Source organism: Sinohyriopsis cumingii, chromosome 3, assembly GCF_028554795.1.
Source record: "Sinohyriopsis cumingii isolate HCF-2022 chromosome 3, ASM2855479v2, whole genome shotgun sequence".
NCBI classification, from domain to species: domain Eukaryota; kingdom Metazoa; phylum Mollusca; class Bivalvia; order Unionida; family Unionidae; genus Sinohyriopsis; species Sinohyriopsis cumingii.
Window position 1 is genome coordinate 4446761 of NC_142963.1, and position 6000 is coordinate 4452760.

Below are 6000 nucleotides of genomic sequence, written 5' to 3' on the forward strand. Positions count from 1 at the left end.
GAGATATTTAAGACAAACAGTAGCAAACAGAACAAAAAGTACTAACTAGATAAATGATTACTTTCACTTTATTTTACTCGGGCAAACTAATTCCTGAAATAAATATAAACTATTTGTATCAATGGTACATACAAGCTACAGCTAAACTCTTCAATACTGGTAACTATAAGCAACAGCTGAGCTCTTCAATACTGGTTCCTACAAGCTACAGCTAAACTCTTCATGACTGGTACCTATAAGCTACAGCTGAACTCTTCAAGACTGGTACATATAAGCTACAGCTGAGCTCTTCATGACCGGTACCTACAAGCTACAACTGAACTCTTCAAGGCTGGTACCTATAAGCAACAGCTGAGCTCTTCAAGACTGTTACCTACAAGCTACAGCTGAACTCTTCAAGACTGGTACATATAAGCTACAGCTGAGCTCTTCATGACCGGTACCTACAAGCTACAACTGAACTCTTCAAGGCTGGTACCTATAAGCAACAGCTGAGATCTTCAAGACTGGTACCTACAAGCTACAGCTGAACTCTTCAAGACTGGTACCTATAAGCAACAGCTGAGCTCTTCAAGACTGGTACCTACAAGCTACAGCTAAACTCTTCAAGACTGGTACCTACAAGCTACAGCTGAGCTCTTCAAGACTGGTACCTAAAGCAGCAGCTAAACTCTTCAAGACTGGTACCTACAAGCTACAGCTAAACTCTTCATGACTGGTACCTACAAGCTACAGCTAAACTCTTCATGACCGGTACCTACAAGCTACAGCTGAACTCTTCAAGACTGGTACGTACAAGATACAGCTAAACTATTCATGACTGGTACATGTAAGTTGCAGCTAAGCTCTTTATGACTGGTACCTGCAACCTGCAGCTAAACTCTTCATGACTGGTACCTGCAAGCTACAGATAAACTCTTCATGACTGGTACCTACAAGCTATAGATAAACTCTTCATGACTGGTACCTACAAGCTATAGATAAACTCTTCATGACTGGTACCTACAAGCTATAGATAAACTATTCATGACTGGTACCTATAATCTATAGATAAACTCTTCATGACTGGTACCTACAAGCTACAGCTAAATTCTTCATATGTTTGCATGACTGGTCCCAAGGCTCCATAGTACATACATTTTTCATACATTATGTATATGGTTCAAAAATTAGAAGTACGTTATACGTTGTCAGATATTTCAATCTCGCGATTATTACGCCATTATTTCATTCAATTACTTTACACACATTCACCATTACATCGTTAGATACATTATCAATAAGGGCAGTTATGACGAATATAATTTTTTTTCAACGCATGGCGGTTTTTAAGTATGGACATGAACTTCAAGACAGAGTACAGCAAGTGTCAATTTTGATATTGAAACACATTTGGCTTCCTACAAATATAAATTCATAACCTCTGGCAAGAGAATGATCTAAGACTGAGTGGGAATTGATAATCCACGTCAAGAGATTGATTTAAGACTGAGTGGGAATTCATAATCCACGTCAAGAGATTGATCTAAGACTGAATTGGAAATTCATAATATTCATAAATAAATTGATCTCAGACTGAATGTATATTTATAATCTGTGTCAAGAGACTGATCTATTATTAAATAGGATTAATACCCCGCGTCAAGAGATTGCTGTTCGACTAAATGGGAATTCATAATCCACGAATTATTTGTTATACTATAGATAAGGCAGGGGCCCATCGGCAAGTTTACATAGGAGCCAAAATATCCTAGCTACGGTACTGATTGGATTTGTTATACTGAAGTTAATCTGATAACATCACGATCTGAAAGTTAGCGGACTTTGGTGAAAGAAACCTTTTGTCTTCATATCTCTTTTAGTGTCCAGACATATCTGTATAAGTTTGTTTTTCTTTGCTTTCCTCTTTAATTTACCTCATCAGGCTTCACAAAAATCTATTCCATGAATATATCTGTCGCTAATGCAGGAAAACTCGCTTTGGTTTCTTTAATAACTTTAGTAACATACATAATTGACAGTGCTTGGACCCCTTTACATAGAAACTCATCGATATTGCTTGCTTGCAGGCACAAATTCTCTCTCCGTAAGATCAATGAGTCCTGCATGTATCAAGCAATGAATACAACTTGCCTTCTTTTTACGTGATGCATCGGATACTTTCTGGCTTTTCTGTACTGATTATAATGGAAATATGTGCAATACTATACTTGTTTACAAATACAGAAAGGAAACATGCAGACATATGCTTTCAAAACGTTTTAAATCATGCACATTTCAACGTAAAAGATATCATTCTGTGGTAAGGGAATATAAATGTGGTTCATACTAAAATGCAAGGCAAGACATTCCCAAGCTAATTTAAGCAGTAGAACAAATAACATAGATTTTCATTTGCCTGTGAATTATGCGACGGTAGATCACTGTATTTATTGTTGTTTGCAGTTGGACTCGACTTATAAGCAAGTATGTAAGGTATTTTTAAGCATTTTTTCAGTTGGATGCAGTTTTGCAGTGAAGCTAAGCTATTCAATGCTTCCCTTGAAGAAATGTGGCATTGTACCATGTCACCAGTATGTACCTAAACGATGGCCAGTTGTGTGTTGGTTGTGTCTTACAATTACATGTGGTTAAAGACAGGCATTTTTTAGTCGATCGGTTTAGCACGTACTTAGTGTGAAGCCAGCCCTTTCTACATAAACATCCAGGTATGCAACTGACTTTTTCACAGCCACAGACAGAAAGAACATGACACAGATCAGTGAATCGAACTTTTATATCCAACCCCCAATAATGTCACATGTAATGTACTTTACTTTCTGTCCTGAGGGTTCCTTCAAGTAGAAATTAATAGCAATTTGCGCAACCAAGAAAAGATAATATTTTATCTTTAGCTCATTTTTTCCCAATACAGTTCTCCAAACATATGTTTATATTTACATGTTCTGTATGGTATATTGTAATAATGCTCTATAATTAATTAAATATGCCTTGATTTCTTTCATAGGAATCCGGAAAGACTGTAGATACATGAGAATTAATTACTATGTCGTCATGTGAGTGTGTCTGCTACACACAAGTCCATATAACACCGACTGAGTTACATCCTTTTTTGGTGATGTGTGCTTAGTAGTGAGGGAATATGTGCTCGTGCATGCATGCAAGGCCATGGGTGCCGTTTACCCGCGGACCTGGGTTCGAATCTACGTAGAGTACGAATTAAAAATTCTCTAAACCTGTATGATAGTATTATTTGTATTAAATATTAATTCTGCCTACTCAATAGAATCCAGAGATAGCACTTTCCGTTTTGTCTGGTGTATCTTTATAATTCTCTCTTTCTCTCTCTCTCTCTCTCTCTCTCTCTCTCTCTCTCTCTCTCTCTCTCTATATATATATATATATATATATATATATATATATATATATATATATATATACATATAGAGAGAGAGAGAGAGAGAGAGAGAGAGAGAGAGAGAGAGATGGGTAGAACAGGATTGAAAAAGCTAATCAGGATCAACTGAGGTACAAGGGTATTGGAACGTCCTATTCTGCTTGCTAATGCGTGTAGCATTCAAATACATATTGCAACAAGACCTTAAAACGTTTTCCTCAGCTGATACTAAAATATATGGGGATGACTACTAAATTCAGGAAATGAATCTTTCATTGGATATTATCAGAAGCCCCTAAAGGATAACTGATTATTTCCGTATTCACCTTCAATATAGTAAACACCCATTTTCATGAAGCAGCTAACTCCCACGCTACTGCGCAATGGAAATGAGATCTCGGCACGACACGATAATTTAAAACTGTACCTTAGTGCAATTTGACCTGGTCTAAAAGAAGAAAAGACATTCAGTGAGTCATATTATGAATTCGGTAGTGATCACTAAAGCAAAAGTAACGGACGCTCTTCCCAATTCCGAACGTCCAGTCTGAAATAGTTCATTGTTATGCAAAATATATATTTTTTCAATACTACTTAACTCCGTTGGAGCACATGCCTTGATATGCAAGCTTTTTGCTAGTGCCCTGATCTCAGAAACTTTCAACAAATACTTCATATCATATTGCCAATGGATTCCTACAGCACTTTAAAATGACAGTTTGTTTAGTTTCTCCTTCAAAATTCAAGCTTCGTTTATTTGTAATACAAAAGAGTATACCAAAAGCTCCAATTATTATGTAAACAGCTCAGGGGTACATTTCATTCCTCTGAGAACTCGAATCATTATGCGATTATCGATTTCTGAATGTCATAGGCTAAACTTGTATATGTTACACTCAGATAACACAACCAAATGTAACTGCATTTTCTAAAGTATTCAGTTGATTTATAATGGCATATACTTTCCACTTATTTAAAGGCTTTGATTGTATATTGTCGAACTATTGTCATGATTTGGCATTCGTATTTGTAGTTATATATTTTATATTTTAAAAGAACTTTAAGATATGCATTAGTTTCTTTTTAAAATTTCTTTCTCTATTTGCTTTGAATGAACACTACAGATGTCTCCATCTTTCTCGATATTTGCATCGTCTGGTGGCAGATGCTCGAAGACTCCGTTGCTGACGTCAGATAGTGCATATCATCTTTACGGTGGTATATCGTTCTGAATCAGAGGTGCCTTGTGTAAATATCACTCAAAACTTTATTTTAATGCGCATAATTATGGGATTAGGTTAAAATGCGATGCCTTGTGCAACGATTCCAAAGTCAGTCTAAAGAGTGTTGCCTTGTGTAATGAATCCAAGGTCAGATTATAATGTGATGCCTTGTGTAATGATTACTCATAACATTTTTAGTGTGCACCATTCCGACATCACGTTATAGAATGTAATGTCTACCAGCATAACTATTTAAGCATTCTCAGTGATTAATGAATGTATCGAAAGATTTTGGAAGCTTTTTCTTGTGTGTGTGTGTGTGTGTGTGTGTGTGTGTGTGTTGTTTCTTGTTATTGCTAATCTTTCTCTAGTGCTTGTTTATTTTGAGTTTAGATAGGTTGAGATAAAATTATCATAACAGTCAATTTAGGATTCAGTAAATGCAATTGCTTTCCAGATTTTGACCGCGGACTGGAAGAGTACTCTGTAGAGCAATAATTTGAATACAACGCATAATCGTCAAATGCAATGTGTATGTACAATATATAATCGTAAAATGCTATGTGTGCACAATGGATACTCGTCAAAATGTTATGTGCATGTATAATGGATAGTCATCAAATTCAATGTGTATGTGCAAAGGATAATCATCAAATGATGTGTGTATGTAAAACAGATTATCGTCAAATGCTCTGCGTACGCACAATGGATAATCGTCAACTGCTATGTGTATGTACAACGGATTGTCGTCAAATACAATGTGTATGTACAATGGATAATCATCAAATACTATGTGTATGTACAAATGATTGTCGTCAAATGTTATGTGTATGTACAAGGGATAATCGTCAAATGTTATGTCTATGCTCAAAGGATAATTGTCAAATACTATGTGCATGTACAACGGATTGTCGTCAAATAGCATGTATATGTATAACGGATAACAGTCAAATGCTGTGTTTATGTACAACGTATTGTCTTCAAATGATATGTGTATGTACAACAGATAATCGTTAAATGTTATGTGTATGTACAATGGATAATCGTCAAATGTTATGTGTATGTACAATGGATAATCGTCGAGTGCAATGTGTATGTACAACATATTGTCGTCAAATGATATGTGAATGTACAACGGATAATCGTCAAATGCTACGTGCATGTACAAAGGATAATCGTCACTTGTTATGTGCATGTACAACAGAGTGTCTTATAATGCTATCTGTATGTACAACTGATTGTCTTCAAATGGTAAGTGTATGTACAAAGGATAATCGTCAAATGCTATATATAAGTACAACGGATAATCGTCAAATGCTATGTGTCTGTACAAAAGATTATCTTATAATGCTATGTGTATGTACAACGGATAATCGTCAA